The following is a 17,934-nucleotide window of genomic DNA, read 5'->3' on the forward strand; positions in this document are numbered from 1 at the left end:
GTGTCTCACTGGAAGCATTGCAGGATCACTGAGTTCCTGTTGTCGATGTCCTTCTTCTTCTGCTTCCTCGTCTTCACTGTCCACAAGCTCCACAGCTGCCACAACACCTCCAACTGGACCATCCTCCTGCAGAAAAGGCACCTATCGTCTCAGAGCTAAGTTGTGAAGCATACAGCAGGCCATGATGATCTGGCACACCTTCTTTGGTGAGTAGAATAGGGAACCACCTGTCATATGGAGGCACCTGAACCTGGCCTTCAGGAGGCCGAAGGTCCTCTCTATAATCCTCCTAGTTCACCCATGGGCCTCATTGTAGCGTTCCTCTGGCCTTGTCATGGGATTCCTCACTGGGGTCAGTAGCCATGACAGGTTGGGGTAACCAGAGTCACCTGAAAATGGTGAGGGACAACTGTTAGACACACACTAGCCTGTAGGGTTATCCCCAGACCCAGACAACTATTCCCACTGACTTGCTTCCAGGTGCTCACCTAATAGCCACACACGGTGCCTCTGGAGTTGACCCAATACATAAGGGATGCTGCTATTCCGCAGGATGTAAGCGTCATGCACTGAGCCAGGGAATTTGGCATTCACATTGGAGATGTACTGGTCTGCCAAACACACCATCTGGACATTCATGGAATGATAACTCTTCCGGTTTCTGTACACCTGTTCACTCCTGCGGGGGGGACCAAGGCCACATATGTCCCATCAATGGCACCCATGATGTTGGGGATATGTCCCAGGGCATAGAAGTCACCTTTCACTGTAGGCAAATCCTCCACCTGAGGGAAAATGATGTAGCTCTGCATGTGTTTCAGCAGGGCAGACAACACTCTGGACAACACGTTGGAAAACATAGGCTGGGACATCCCTGATGCAATGGCCACTGTTGTTTGAAATGACCCACTTGCAAGGAAATGGAGTACTGACAGCACGTGCACTTGAGGGGGGGATTCCTGTGGGATGGCGGATAGCTGACATCAGGTCTGGCTCCAAATGGGCAAACAGTTCCAGGATTGTGGCACGATCAAGCCTGTATGTGATGATTATATGTCTTTCTCCATTGTCGAAAGGTCCACCAGCAGTCTGTACACCAGAGGATGCCACCATCTCCTCACATGTCCCAGCGGACGGTACCTAGGAAGGACAACAGCGAGCACAGAGTCAACCAACTCAGAGGTACGCACACACAGCTTACACAGAACACGATTCATAATCCGAAATTTGCATTTATGAGTGTTGAGGCAAGGCCTAGGTATGTGTGACGCAGTTAAAAATAAAGCCATATGGGCCCCTGATATGGCGGCTACCTGACCTGTAAAGTGGGACAACGGGATGTGAGGTAACTGCGTTGGCGTTGTACACCGTCGCGGTAGGCGGTCGAAGACCGCGGCGCAATTCTGCACTGGTTAACATTGGACTCTATGGGTCCCAGGAGCCAATGACGATGTACGCCGGTGGTGACGGTACGCACAGCCGTGGACGTGACCTCCATTTTCTATCTGTTCAATCACTCAATACCTGATCTTCGACAGAAGAGGGCCTACATTGCAAGTGCTGCTGTGACCTCAGTCTGGAAGAGACAATGGCTCGTGCGTCTGGGGAAAGGGCTGCCGCCTTCAGCCCGGAGGATTGGAGAAACTCGTGGATGGGGTCCTCCCCCAGTACACGCTACTCTACGGTCCTCCAGACAAACAGGTAAGTACACTGGGAGCATGCTGTATGGGCTATGCCTGTGTGGAGTGAGGTGGATGAAAGATGGGGGGGAGAATGAGGCGTGCATGAAATGACGGTGAGTGCATGTGCCACATGGCAAGGGTAGGGATGCGGGCCAATGACTGTGACGGTGCAGTTGGTAATAACTTCTTTTTCCCCTGTACAATTCCTGCAGGTCAGCACCCACCAGAAGAAGGATATTTGGCGTGCCATCGCCAAGGACGTCCGGACCCTGCGGGTCTATCACAGACGGAGCACCCACTGCGGTAAGAGATGGGAGGACATTCGCCGCTGGAGCAAGAAGACGGCGGAGGCCCAGTTGGGGATGGCCTCCTAACGTGGGAGGGGTGCCCGTCGCACCATGACCCCCCTGATGTTCAGGATCCTAGCGGTGGCATACCCGGAGTTGGATGGGCACTTGAGGGCATCACAGCAGCAACAAAGGGGTGAGTACACTCTCATTCTGCTGATTCAGTGCGCAGTGGAGATGTCTGGGTGGGGTAGGTGGGCTGTGGGTTTCCCTAGGCCAGGGCGAGTGTGCTAGTTAGGTCCACTTTTTCAGCCAGACCCTGCGGCACCCCACCCCACCTGGGTACTGTGACATCCATGTGTGCAGATGTCGGCCATAGCCTTTTTGGCCATGCCCCAGGAATTAAATAGTGGACCCCAAGTGCGTGGCGTAGTGCAGGGGGCTTCTGTGTTTCTCTTGTCCGCCAACGGTAGCAGTAATGCATGCACTCACCTTGTCTTTCTTCTGTCGTCCCCCCTCTTTTTGTGGTCTCCCTGTTCTTGTGTGCATTAGGATCATCAGGCGGAGGAGCAGTGGCACCGGAGCAGGAGGGAGCTGCATCCCACATAGCCCTGCAGGGCGATACTACAGAGTCTGATTTCACCAGTGGGACGGAGGGCGAGGGGAGCTCCGCAGCAGGGACAGGAGCTGACACCAGTGATACGGACTCGTCCTCTGAAGGGAGCTCCCTTGTGGTGGCGGGCCCATCTGTGCCCGCCGCATCTACAGGTACTGCTGCCACCCCCCCTACCAGCACCACCCTCCCAGCAGCCCCTCAGCCTTTGCCCTGTGCCTGCACACCCAGGAAGGTGGGCATCTCCTTCGCCCCAGGAACCTCAGGCCCTGCCCCAGTCAGCCCTGCTGCCCTCAGGGAGGAGGCCATTGACCTCCTCAGGTCCCTCACTGTTGGGCAGTCTACCATTTTGAATGCCATCCAGGGTGTAGAGAGGCAGTTGCAACAAACCAATGCATTCCTGGAGGGCATTCATTCTGGTCAGGCAGCCCTTCAGCAAGCTTTTCAGACTCTGGCCTCAGCACTGATGGCAGCCATTGTCTCTGTCTCTAGCCTAACACCCAACTTCCTCCACCCAGACCCAATCCCCTGTACCTCAGCCTACCCCAAGCACACCATCAGACTAGCATGCACACACCTCAACACACAAAGGAAGCTCAGGCAAACATAAGCACCACACATCCCACAGGCACTCACACAAGCATCACACACATGCAGACATAGCAACATCCACTGTCTCCACTGTGTCCCCCTCCTCTTCGTCTCCCTCCTCCCTCCCAGTCTCGTCTCCACTCACACCTGCATACACTACATCTACAGCAACTACTTCCATCACCAGCACACCCACCACCACACCCCGCTCACGTGCAGTCACCACCCCCACTACCATTCACACATCCCCTGGGTCCTCTCCCAGTGTGTCTGTGACGCCACCTCCCAAGGTACACAAACGCAGGCACACACCCACCCAACAGCCATCCACCTCACGACAGCCTCCAGCGCATGCACCTTCACCCAAAGTCACCAAACGTATACCTCCTACAACCACAACCTCTTCCTCCACTCCCAAACCCCCTCCAGCTACCCATCCCAGTGTTCCCAAGAAACTTTTCCTGTCCACCCTTGACCTCTTTCCTTCACCTTCCCCACCCCGTCAGTCTCCTAGGGCCTGACTCTCCAGGTCCCAACCTAGCACCTCAGCCACTACATCGGCGGGATCAGTGGTGCCAGTAGTCACCGGATTCTGGAGTGCTTTTAACTACTTTTAATTCCAAAGTCGAATTTGCATGTAACTTTGATTTAAAAGCAGCCAGCAAGGCAGGCCTGCCTTTAAACTGACACTGGGCACCTCAGCAGTGCACCTATGGGGGCACTACCTATGTTGGGGTCCCTAACCCTCCATGCCCTACCATATACTAGGGACTTATAGGTAGGTTAATTTTGCCCATTATAATTAGCCTAATTTTCATAACCACTGTACACAGAGCACTGGCCCTGGGACTGGTAAGCAGTACCCAGGGCACAGCCAAGAGTCAGTAACCACCAGTACCTGTCCAAAAAGTTTGGGGGTGACCCGGGCATAAAGGAGGACTTTCCTACACTGCCCCCCCCAGATGAAAGGTGATGGGTACTAACCTACACCCTGGTAGTCCTCATCAGCTAACTGGAAAAACCTGGAAAGGCCATCTGCATTCGCATGGGCAGACCCAGGTGTGTGCTCCACTGTGAAGTTCATCCCCTAAAGGGAAATGGACCACCTTAACAGTTTTGGGTTCTCCCCCCTCATTTGCATCAACCATCTGAGAGATCTGTGGTCAGTTTGTACATGGAAGTGAGTGCCAAACAGGTATGGCCTCAACCTCTTCAAGGACCAGACACTGCAAAGGCCTCCCTCTCAATGGCACTCCATCTTTTCTCTCTGGGGAGTAGTCGCCTGCTGATGAAAGCAACTGGTTGATCTTGGCCCTCTTCATTAACTTGTGCTAACATTGCCCCAATGCCTTCCTCTGAAGCATCTGTTTGCACTATAAACTCCTTGCTATAGTCAGGGGGCTCTAACACTGGTGCTGAACACATAGCCTGTTTTATGGTGTCAAAAGCTTTCCGACACTCTGGGGTCCAAATGACCTGCTTGGGCTGTTTCTTGGAGGTAAGCTCTGTCAGAGGGACCAGTATGGTCCCATAATTCTGAACAAACCTCCTGTAGTACCCAGTCAGGCCAAGAAAGGCCCTGACCTGAGTCTGGGTTTTAGCAGCCACCCAACCCAGGATAGTCTGGATCTTGGGCTGGAGAGGTTTTACATGGCCTCCACCAACAAGGTGGCCCAGGTACACAACTGAGCTCTGCCCTATCTGGCACTTGCTTGCCTTGATAGTCAAGCCTGCTTGAAGCAGGGCCTGAAGCACTTCCTTTAGGTGGACCAGGTGGTCCTCCCAGGTGGAACTAAATACAGCTATATCATCCAGATGAGCTGCACTGAAAGATTCCAACCCAGACAGGACTCTATTCAGCAAGCGTTGGAAGGTGGCATGACAAATATTTAGGTCAAAGGGCATCACCTTGAACTGAAAGTGGCACTCTGGTGTGAAAAATACTGACCTCTCCTTAGCTCCTGGACTTAAGGCAATCTGCCAGTATCCTGGGGACAGATCAAATGTGCTCAGGAATTTGGCAGCCCCCAACCTATCAATGAGCTCATCAGCTCTAGGTATGGGATGAGCATCAGTCCTACTGACCACATTTAGACCTCTGTAGTCCACACATAATCTCAGTTCTTTATTCTCTCCTTTGTGATTAGGTTTGGGTACCAGTACCACTGAACTGGACCAAGGACTGTCAGATGGCTCAATTACCTTGAGCTCCAACATCCTAGCCACTTCAGCTTTGATGTTGGCCTTGATTTGGTCAGACAGCATGTAGAGCTTATTTTTGCCAGGTAAGCTGTCACCAGTGTCAACATCATGGACACACCAATTGGTGAGTCCAGGAGTCAGGGAGAACAGACTAGCAAACTGCTCCAAAACTGTTCTGCAGTCTTTTTGTTGCTAGTCTGTCAACTTGGGAGAGAGTACCACTCCCTCCACTGACCCATCTTGTTCATTTGAGGACAGGAGGTCTGGCAGAGGTTCACTCTCCTCCTCATTCCCTTCATCATTGACCATCAGCATGGTCATGTCTGCCCTGTCATGGTGGGGTTTCAATCTGTTGACATGCAGGATCCTATGAGGATTTATGGGGGTGCCAAGATCCACCAAGTAGGTGACCTCACCCTTTTCCTCCACAATTGGATAGGGCCCAGTTCATTTGGTCTGAAGTGCCCTAGGAGCCATAGGCTCCAAAACCCACACCAGCTGCCCTGGGTGATACTCAGGCATGGTACTCTTCTGGTCATGCCAGAGCTTCATGAGCTCTTGGCTGGCCTCCAGGTTTCTGCTTGCCGTCTTCACGTACTCAGCCATGCATGACCGCAAGCCCAGCACATAATCCAGTACATTCTCCTTGGACTCTTTGAGAGGCTTCTCCCAAGACTCTCTCACCAAGCACAATGGGCCTCTTACAGGGTGCCCAAACAGTAATTCAAAAAGGCTGAATCCAACCCCTTCTGTGGCACCTCTCTGTAGGCAAACAGCAGACATGGGAGAACATCCCATCTCCTCCTGAGTTTGTCAGACAAACCCATGATCATGCCCTTCAGGGTCTTATTAAATCTTTCCACCAGACCACTGGTCTGTGGATGATAGGGGCTGGTGAACTTATAAGTAACACCACACTCATCCCACATGGCTTTCAGATATGCAGACATAGAATTTGTGCCCCTATCTGAGACCACCTCCTTTGGGAATCCCACTCTGGTGAACACACCAAGTAGGGCCCTAGCCACTGTGGGAGCAGTGGCTGTCCAGAGGGGTATTGCGTCAGGGTACCTGGTGGCATGGTCCACAACCACCAAAATGTACCTGTTGTCTGAGGCAGTTGGTGGGTCTAGTGAACCAACAATGTCAATCCCCACCCTCTCAAAGGGAGTCCCAACCACTGGCAGTGGTATCAGGGGAGCCTTTGGCTTGCCCCCTGCCTTGCCACTGGCCTGGCAGGTAACACAGGAGCTGAAAAACTCCCTGACTTTTTCTGACATTTGGGGCCAATAAAAATGGTTGACCAGCCTGTTCCAGGTCTTGATCTGTCCCAAATGTCAAGCTAAGGGAATATCATGGCTTAAAGTGAGGAGGAATTCTCTATACGTCAGGGGGACCACCACTCTCCTGGTTGCCCCTGGTTTGAGGTCCCTTGCTTCGGTGTAGAGAACTCCATCCTCCCAGTAAACCTTGTGGGTTCCACTGGTATCCCCTTGTTCTTGCCAGGCTGCAGTCTGCCTTAGGCCCTCAAGAGTGGGACACTCTATTTGTCCCTGGCACAACTCTGGTGGGCCCACCTACCCCTTGCAGTTCTGCCAAGTCAGGCAGAGCTTGCAGGGGAAGTGGCCCTCCCTCAGAGGTCAGGTTCTCCCCTTCAGGTTTGGATTCCTCCTGACCCTCTGTGCTTGTGGGGACTGGCAAGCCAGACCCAGTGCCCTTTCTCTTCTTCTTGGAGGCTTGGCACATTGTCCCAGGGTCCAAGTGTCCAGCACATCCCTGTTGTGCCGCATGTGACCTGGTCACAACACACACCCATTCAGGGTGGTCCAGCATCTGTGCATGGATCCTTCTCTCCACCTCTCACCATTCAGATGCTTCAAGATCATTTCCCAGCAGACACTCTATTGAGAGGGCAGGAGCTATAGCTACCTTCTTAGGGCCAGTCACACCACCCCATTCCAGGCTTACCATGGCCATAGGATGGAGTTTGGTTCTGTTATCTGCATAAGTCACTTGGTGGAAGGCACCAGGTAAGACCTGTTCTGGAGAAACGAGCTTCTCTGGGACCATTGTCACACTGGCTCCTGTATCTCTCAGAGCTTCCACCGGAGTCCAATTGACTTTAGGACTCTGCCTATACCTCTCCATGCTGGGAGGTAAGGTGGCCATAGTTGCAATGTCAACCCCACCCACTGATACTAAGGTGACCTCTGTGTACCCTGATCCCACCCTTGGGCCAACTTCCACCCCCATCCCTAAACTAGCAATCCCCTGGGATTGCCCACCAGTAAGGGGCTTCTGGGAGCAGATAGCATCTCCTCTTTTGTGTCCAGGTTGATGACAGTCAAAGCACTTGCCGGCCTTAGCAAGCGCCTGAAACTTTCCTGCCTTAACAGGATCATAATGCTTCCCCTGATACCCTTTCCCCTTAGAAGTGGAATGGCTCGGGCTCCCCCACCCTGAGAAGTTTTTGGGGACTCTTGTGAGGACTCCTTGGGCTTTTTATCATCTTTCCCTTGATTCTTCCCCTGAGAAGAACCATGTCCTCCCTGGTTAACCCCAGTTCTTAACCAGTCATCTGCTGCCTCCCCAGCTCTCTGGGGTTGGTCAACTTAGAATCAACTAGATACTGGCAGAGCTTCTCTTGGACACAATTGGTTAGAAGGTGTTCCCTTATAACCACATTGTACAGCCCCTCAAAGGTACTTAACTTGTTGACCTGTATCCAGCCCTCTAGTGCTTTAACTCAGATGTCTACAAAGTCCACCCAGGACTGGGTACTTGTCTTTTGGGTGTCCCTAAACTTGAGCCTATACTGCTCTGAAGTCAGATCAAACTTTTTAGTTAAGCATATCTTCATACTGGGGTATGATTCTGCCTCCTCCCCCCTCAAGGTTAGGAGCCTGTCCCTCTTAGAGTTGGGAACCAACTCCCAAAGAAGTGAACCCCAGTACTGAGGCTTAACTCTCCTCATCTGGAGGGCCCTCTCAAAGGCCCCCAGCCACTTATCTATGTCATCCCCTTCTACATAGGCAGGAACCACCCCCTTGGGTAATCTGGGGCAAAACCCCCCACTCATGGACACCTCAGCTTCTCTGTCGCTCTCACCATCTCTTTTCTCTTCCCTTGCCCACTCCTGCTTTTCTAGGGCCAGCTTCTCTGCCTCCAAAGCTATAAATGATAGCTGGGCCTCCAGCTCTCTTTCCCTGAGGGACAGGTTCTCTCCTCCTGAAACGACCCCCTTCCCCCAACTAACTTTGGGTTTGCCCCTAGTGACTGTGTGCAGTGAGGACCGGTCTTCCTCCTCCTCACTTAGGCTCAGACACCCCCCCTCACCCGAGTGGTTGGAGCTTGCATCCTCCCCTGCTTCTTCCTCCTCTGGAGCTTCCTCTGTGCCTTCTTCTTGGGCCTCAGCCCATGCTGTCAGGGATTTAATCAGGACATGCTTCGTGAGGTTAGTGGTTGCAGGCAACCCCCTTGCAGTACACAACCCTCTAAGCTGGACATGGACAACTGTTAGTGTGGGTAGGCTAGCCAGAGCAAGCTCCATGGTTCCCTAGTTTTGTGTCAACAAAAACTTTTTGCAAAAATTGGAAAAAAGAATTTGGAAAAATCACAAAAAATCCAATAATTTAAATTAATCCAATTTAAAAATTAAAAACAATTTTTGCACTTGGACAATGTAAATAATTTTTAATTTGTTTTACTTAAAACTGTAATGTGATACTGAACACAAGTACAGGATCCCACCACTGCGCACCAAAATTGTTGGAAAATGGGTTATTGGTAAGGGCAGGTAAGTACCTACACTTAGCAATAGGCCACTGACCTCCACTTAGGTCCAGTTAGGTCTCAGTAAATTAAACCTAGCTCAACCCTTGGTAGATTGGCAACGAGCAACAAGGCTTAACTTAGGAGACAAAGCGTAAAGCATTCAGATATCACAAAACAGTAATCAAATAAAACACAGGACAGAGTTTAAAAATCCAAAATCAATTTATAAAAATAGTAGATATTTATAGCTGTAAAATGACACAAAAACAAATAAAATTGGATAAGTAGAACCGGAGATATGAATTTTTAGAGAATTATTGCTTTCTAGCGCATAGAAACAAAAAGCGCCAATCTCGTCGCACCTCGACTGGGGCAAAGTTTAAGGCCGACCGCGATGGAGCCCGGCTCGGCTTCAGCCCACAGGATGCCTCGGTCAAAAGTTTACCTTAGGACTTAGTCGTTTTTCTGGAGATTTTCTACAGCGGGACGAACTTGCCAGTCCAATCCGATCTCCGGGAACTCTTCCTTGGACTCGCATTGCGGGAGCCCTCGTGGAGATTTTTACCTTCTGACTTAGTCATTTTTTTGAGGTGAAAATCCTTTGACTGGGGCAAACCTGAAGCTTGAGCCGACGTCCGTGGAGCCCTCTTCGGATACGCTGGCTGGGAGGTCCCGGTCCACTTCCTACGTTCGGACTTAGTCTCTTTTTTGGGAGATTTTCTTTACCAGGATGAACGTGCAAGTCAGGCCGGGGCTGGACTGTTCCCATGGGGAACAGGGTCAAGACTAATTTGCATATGGCTGGGTCCAAACTGGGGTGGCATGGTGAGCAAAAGAACGATGGATTAAACCCAGATCTGTGACTGGGGCGAGTGTTTGAAATGTTTCAACACTCCGTTCATTATCCTTTTGTCTTGCTAAAGTTTCCCTATGTGGGAAGTGTATGCCCAGACGTGGGTCCCTTGATTACTGTGCCATTGGATTCATACTAGCCTGGCTGATGCCCAGAAACTGGTCCTGGGACGCTTGTTTTTGGTCCAGGAAGGACATGACCTTGCATTTAGGACTGGACTTTTCCCACGAGGAACATAGTAAAGATGGATTTGCGTATGGCTGGTTCAAACTGGAGTGGCATAGTGAGCAAAACAATGATGGATTAAACCCAGATCTGTGATTGGAGGTGAGTGTTTAAAAATTTTCAACTCTCAGACCATTATTATTTTGTGTTGCTAAAGTTCTTTATATGGAAAGGGGATGCCCAGACATGGGTCCCTTTCTTACTGTGCTACTGGATTTAAGCTAGCGTGGCTGATGAAGGATGATATCCTAAAACTGGTTCCAGGATGATTGTTTCCGGTCCAGGAAGAACCTGACCTGGCACTTTGGGTGGACTGTTCCCCTGGGGAACAGGGTCAAGAGTGATTTGTATATGGCTGGGTCCAAACTGGGGTGGTATGGTGTGCAAAAGAACAGTGGATTAAACCCAGATCTATGACAAGGGGTGAGTGTTTGAAAAGTTTCAACACTCCGTCCATAATCCTTTTGTGTTGCTAAAGTTGCCCTATGTGGGAAGGGTATGCCCAGACGGGGGTCACTTGCTCACTGTGCTACTGGATTCAAGCTAGCCTGGTTGATACCTGGAAACTGGTCCCAGGATGATTGTTTCTTGTCCAGGGATGGCCGAACCTGGGAGTTTGGGCTGGCCTGTTTTCACGGGGAACAGGGTCAAGACTGATTTGTATGTGGCTGGGTCCAAACTAGGGTGGCAGGGTGAGCAGAAGAATGATTGATCAAGCCCGGATCTGTGACTGGGGGGGAGTGTTTAAAAAATGTCAACACTCCGTCCATTATCCTTTTGTTTTGCTAAAGTTGTCCTATGTGAGAAGGGTATGCCCAGACGTGGGTCCCTTGCTTATTGTGCCACTGGATTCAAGCCAGCCTGGCTGATGAAGGGTGATACCCTGAAACCGGTTCCAGAATGCTTTTTTCCAGTCCAGTGAGTACCTGACTTGCCAGTGTGGGATGGACTGTTCCCATGGGGAACAGGGTCAAGATTGATTTGCATATGGCTGGGTCCAAATGGGGGTGCCATGGAGAGCAAAACAACATTGGATTAAACACAGATCTGTGACTGGAGATGAGTGTTTTTAAAATTTTCAACACTCCATCTATTATCCTTTTGCTTTGCTAAAGTTGCCCTATGTAGGAAGGGTGTGCCCAGACGTGGGTCCCTTGCTTACTGTGCCACTGGATTCAATCTAGCCTGGCTGATGAAGGATGATACCCTGCAATTGGCAGTTAGGACTGGGCTGTTCCCATGTAGAACAGGGTTAAGACTGATTTGCATATGGCTGAGTCCAAACTGGGGTGGCATGGTGAGCAAAACAACGATGGATTAAACCCAGATCTGTGATTGGGGGTAAGTGTTTGAAAAATGTCAACACTCAGTCCATTATCCTTTTGTTTTGCTAAAGTTGCCCTGTGTGAGAAGGGTATGCCCAGACGCGGGTCCCTTGCTTATTGTGCCACTGGATTCATGCCAGCCTGGCTGATGAAGGGTGATACCCTGAAACCGGTTCCAGAATGTTTTTTTCCAGTCCAGGGAGGACCTGACTTGCCAGTGTGGGATGGACTGTTCCCATGGGGAACAGGGTCAAGATTGATTTGCATATGGCTGGGTCCAAATGGGGGTGCCATGGAGAGCAAAACAACATTGGATTAAACACAGATCTGTGACTGGAGATGAGTGTTTGAACATTTTCAACACTCCATCTATTATCCTTTTGCTTTGCTAAAGTTGCCATATGTAGGAAGGGTGTGCCCAGACGTGGGTCCCTTGCTTACTGTGCCACTGGATTCAAGCTAGCCTGGCTGATGAAGGATGATACCCTGCAACTGGCAGTTAGGACTGGGCTGATGAAGGGTGATATCCTAAAACTGGTCCCAGGATGATTGTTTCTGGTCCAGGGAGAACCTGACCTGGCACTTTGGGTGGACTGTTCCCCTGGGGAACAGGGTCAAGAGTGATTTGTATATGGCTGGGTCCAAACTGGGGTGGTATGGTGTGCAAAAGAACAGTGGATTAAACCCAGATCTATGACAAGGGGTGAGTGTTTGAAAAGTTTCAACACTCCGTCCATTATCCTTATGTGTTGCTAAAGTTGCCCTATGTGGGAAGGATATGCCCAGACGTGGGTCGCTTGCTCACTGTGCCACTGGATTCAAGCTAGCCTGGTTGATACCTGGAAACTGGTCCCAGGATGATTGTTTCTGGTCCAGGGATGGCTGAACCTGGGAGTTTGGGCTGGCCCCTTCCCACGGGGAACAGGGTCAAGACTGATTTGTATGTGGCTGGGTCCAAACTAGGGTGGCAGGGTGAGCAAAAGAATGATTGATCAAGCCCGGATTTGTGACTGGGGGTGAGTGTTTGAAAAATGTCAACACTCCGTCCATTATCCTTTTGTTTTGCCAAAGTTGCCCTATGTGAGAAGGGTATGCCCAGACGTGGGTCCCTTGCTTATTGTGCCACTGGATTCAAGCCAGCCTGGCTGATGAAGGGTGATACCCTGAAACCGGTTCCAGAATGCTTTTTTCCAGTCGAGGGAGGACCTGACTTGCCAGTGTGGGATGGACTGTTCCCATGGGGAACAGGGTCAAGATTGATTTGCATATGGCTGGGTCCAAATGGGGGTGCCATGGAGAGCAAAACAACATTGGATTAAACAGAGATCTTTGACTGGAGATGAGTGTTTGAAAATTTTCAACACTCCATCTATTATCCTTTTGCTTTGCTAAAGTTGCCCTATGTAGGAAGGGTGTGCCCAGACGTGGGTCCCTTGCTTACTGTGCCACTGGATTCAAGCTAGCCTGGCTGATGAAGGATGATACCCTGCAACTGGCAGTTAGGACTGGGCTGTTCCCATATGGAACAGGGTTAAGACTGATTTGCATATGGCTGAGTCCAAACTGGGGTGGCATGGTGAGCAAAACAACGATGGATTAAACCCAGTTCTGTGATTGGGGGTAAGTGTTTGAAAAGTTTCAACACTCAGTCCATTATTCTTTTGCATTGCTAAAGTGCTTTATGTGGAAAGGGGATGCCCAGATGTGGGTCCCTTTCTTACTGTGCTACTGGATTCAAACTAGCGTGGCTGATGAAGGGTGATATAAGGAAACTGGTCCCAGGATGCTTGTTTCCGCTCCAGGGAGAACCTGACCTGGCAGTTTGGGCTGTACTGTTCCCATGGGGAACTGGGTCAAGACTGTATAGTGAGCAAATGTAGGAGGCTGGCCTGGCTTGTAGTGGGTACCAGAGGTACTTACACCTTGTGCAAGGTCCAGTTATCCCTTATTAGTGTAGAAGAGGTGTTTCTAGCAGCTTAGGCTGATAGAAGGTAGCTATAGCAGAGCAGCTTAGGCTGAACTAGGAGACATGCAAAGCTCCTACTCTACCACTGGTGTCATATGCACAATATCATAAGAAAACACAATACACAGATATACTAAAAATAAAGGTACTTTATTTTTATGACAATATGCCAAAAGTACCCTCAGTATGAGGATGCCAAATGTACACAAGATATATGTACACAATACCAAAAATATGCAGTAATAGCAAAAGGAAGTAATGCAAGCAGTGTAAAGTTACAATAGATTGCAATAGGAGCACATAGGAATAGGGGCAACACAAACCATATACTCCAAAAGTGGAATGCGAACCACGAATGGACCCCAAACCTATGTGAGCTTGTAGAGGGTCGCTGGGACTGTAAGAAAACAGTGAGGGTTAGAAAAATAGCCCACCCCAAGACCCTGTAAGGTAGGTGTAAAGTGCACCTACAACCCCCAGAGAGCACAGAAGTCGTGATAGGGGGATTCTGCAAGGAAAACCAACACCAGCAAAGCAACAACAGTGGATTTCCAGACCTGAGTACCTGTGAAACAAGGGGACCAAGTCCAAGAGTCGCGACAGTGTCGAGAGTGGGCAGATGCCCAGGAAATGCCAGCTGAGGGTGCAAAGGAGCTGCCACTGGATGGAAGAAGCTTGGTGTTTTGCAAGAACGAAGAGGACTAGGAACTTCCCCTTTGGAGGATGGATGTCCCACGTCGTGAAGAAGCTTGCAGAGGTGTTCCCATGCAGAAAGATCGCAAACAAGCCTTGCTAGCCGCAAGGATTGTGGTTAGGGTTTTTGGATGCTGCTGTGGCCCCGGAGGGATCAGGATGTTTCCACTTGGATGAGGAGACAGAGGGGGCGCCCAGCAAGTCAGGGAGCCCTCACAGAAGCAGGCAGCACCCTCAGAAGTACCGGAACAGGCACTTAGAAGAGGAGTGTACCGGAGTCCACACGAAGTAAGAAAAGGGAGTCCCAAGAGGCCGGAGGACAACTCAGAAGGTTGTGCACTGCAGGTTAGAGTGTCGGGGACCCAGGCTTGGCTGTGCATGAAGGAAATCCTGGAAGAGTGCACAGGAGCCGGAGCAGCTGCAAATCACGCAGTACCCAGCAATGCAGTCTAGCGTGGGGAGGCAAGGACTTACCTCCACCAAACTTGGACTGAAGAGTCACTGGACTGTGGTAGTGACTTGGACAGAGTTGCTGAGTTCCAGGCACCACGCTTGTCATGCTGAGAGGGGACCCAGAGGACCGGTGATGCAGTCTTTTGTTGCCTGCGGTTGCAGGGGGAAGATTCCGTCGACCCACAGGAGATTTCTTCAGAGCTCCTGGTGCAGAAAGGAGGCAGGCTACCCCCAGAGCATGCACCACCAGGAAACAGTCGAGAAAGCCAGCAGGATGAAGCAATACAAGGTTGCAGTAGTCGTCTTTGCTACTTTGTTGCGGTTTTGTAGGCGTCCTGAGCAGTCAGCGGTCGATCCTTTGGCAGAAGGGGAAGAGGGAGATGCAAAGGAACTCTGATGAGCTCTTGCATTCGGTATCTGAAGAATTCCCCAAAGCAGAGACCCTAAATAGCCAGAAAAGGAGGTTTGGCTACCTAGGAAGGAGGATAGGCTAGTAAGAAAGGTAAGAGCCTATCAGAAGGAGTCTCTGACGTCGCCTGCTGGCCCTTGCCACTCAGAGCAGTCCAGTGTGCCAGCACACCTCTGAATCAAAGATGGCAGAGGTCTGGGACACACTAGAGGAGCTCTGGGCACCTCCCCTGGGAGGTGCAGGTCAGGGGAGTGGTCACTCCCCTTTCCTTTGTCCAGTTTCGCGCCAAAGCAGGGCTGGGGGATCCCAGAACCGGTGTAGACTGGCTTATGCAGAGATGGGCACCACCTGTGCCCATCAAAGCATTTCCAGAGGCTGGGAGAGGCTACTCCTCCCCAGCCATGACACCTATTTCCAAATTGAGAGGGTGTAACACCCTCTCTCTGAGGAAGTCCTTTGTTCTGCCTTCCTGGGCCAAGCCTGGCTGGACCCCTGGAGGGCAGAAACCTGTCTGAGGGGTTAGCAGCAGCAGCAGCTGCAGTGCAAACCCTGAAAAGGCAGTTTGGCAGTACCCGGGTTCTGTGCTAGAGACCCGGGGGATCATGGAATTGTCTCCCCAATGCCAGAATGGCATTGAAGTGACAATTCCATGATCTTAGACATGTTACATGGCCATGTTCGGAGTTACCATTGTGACACTATACATAGATAGTGACCTATGTCTAGTGCACGCGTGTAATGGTGTCCCTGCACTCACAAAGTCCGGGTAATTTGCTCTGAACGAAGTGGGGGCACCTTGGCTAGTGCCAGGGTGCCCACACACTAAGTAACTTTGCACCCAACCTTCACCAGGTGAAGGTTAGACATATAGGTGACTTATAAGTTACTTAAGTGCAGTGGTAAATGGCTGTGAAATAACATGGATGTTATTTCACTCAGGCTGCACTGGCAGGCCTGTGTAAGAATTGTCAGATCTCCCTATGGGTGGCAAAAGAAATGCTGCAGCCCATAGGGATCTCCTGGAACCCCGATACCCTGGGTACCTCAGTACCATATACTAGGGAATTATATGGGTGTACCAGTATGCCAATGTGAATTGGTGAAATTGGTCACTAGCCTGTTAGTGACAATTTGGAAAGCAGAGAGAGCATAACCACTGAGGTTCTGGTTAGCAGAGCCTCAGTGAGACAGTTAGGCATCACACAGGGAACACATATATATATAGGCCACAAACTTATGAGCACTGGGGTCCTGGCTAACAGGGTCCCAGTGACACATAACAAACATACTGACAACATAGGGTTTTCACTATGAGCACTGGGCCCTAGCAGGATCCCAGTGAGACAGTGAAAACACCATGACATATACTCACAAACAGGCCAAAAGTGGGGGTAACAAGGCTAGAAAGAGGCTACTTTCTCACAGCAAAATAATGATGGATTAAACCCAGAACTATGACAGGGGGTGAGTGTTTAAAATGTTTCAACACTCCGTCCATTATCCTTTTGTGTTGCTAAAGTTGCCCTGTGTGGGAAGGGTATGCCCAGACATGGGTCCCTTGCTTTCTGTGCCACAGGATTCAAGCTAGCTTGGCTGATGAAGGGTGATACTCTAAAACCAGTCCCAGGGTGATTGTTTCCAGTCCAGGAATGACCCGACCTGAGAGTTTGGGCTGGACTGCTCTTAGGGGGAACAGGGTCAAGACTGATTTGCATATGGCTGGGTCCAAACTGGGGTGGCATGGTGAGCAAAAGAATGAGGAATCAAACCCAGATCTGTGACTGGGGGTGAGTGTTTGAAAAGTTTCAAGACTCCGTCCTTTATTCTTTTGTGTTCCTAAATTTTTTTACAACTTTAAGCAAGTGAAATTGCTTTCCAACTGCTTGACTCTTTCGATGGTGGATAGATTTTGTTCACATTCATGATTGCTTTATATGAAGTATTGCCTTTGAATTTCTGTTCTATTTGCCACCAATAGAACAGATAGTGGTAATCTTAGGCTGTATCTCCCCATCTCATTAGTACCTTAATTAGAATAACATGTTCACTGAAAAAGTGTGTGTGTGTTTGTGCACCCCTGCATTGATTTGCAATTCTCAATTATTCCTGAAGGTACTAATTAATGTATATTGTTAAAAAGGGCATAGAGAAAAGTGTTAGAATTAATTAGAGCAATTTACATTTCTACCAATGGAACTATTAAGTGGGTACTTTTCATCAGGGCCGGATTCAGGACTGGTGGCACCCTGTGCAACAGTTTATTGTGGCTCTTCCATCCCATGACCTCCTCGGTTTCACTCACGACCAGCCGGCAAATGTGCCCCTCATCTCTCCATCGTTCCCCCTTCACATACGTTCATGTGTTTTAAAGCACTTGTAAAGGCTGGCTTTACTAATCCACTCAGCTAGCCACATAAAATATATGGTCATATTTAAGAGCCCCTAGCGCCATTCTAACGCCACATTAGCGTCATTTTATATGCTAATGTGGCGTTAGAAGGCCAAAAACGCAGTGCCATATTTACAAAGTGGTGCAATGCATGCATTGCGCCACTTTGTATCCCTTTGTGCTACATTATGCCTGCGTCAGGCATAATGTATGCAAAGGTGGGATTCCCCCGTTGGGGGGGGGGGGGGAAAACAATGGCAAAATCCGACAGATTTCTTTGCGTAATTTTTTGCCGGCACTTTTAACGTCTGCACAGGGCAGGCGTTCCATGGAGGCTTCCATTGGTTACAATGGGTCTCTGGTTGCTTTGCAGAATTGGCGTCAACATTTTTTATGCTAATCCTGCAAAGCGCCAGACTAGCGTAAAATAAAAAATTCTGACACTAGTCCCTTAACTACTGCCATGGTGCGC

This window comes from Pleurodeles waltl, chromosome 9 (genome assembly GCF_031143425.1).
Source record: "Pleurodeles waltl isolate 20211129_DDA chromosome 9, aPleWal1.hap1.20221129, whole genome shotgun sequence".
NCBI classification, from domain to species: Eukaryota; Metazoa; Chordata; class Amphibia; order Caudata; family Salamandridae; genus Pleurodeles; species Pleurodeles waltl.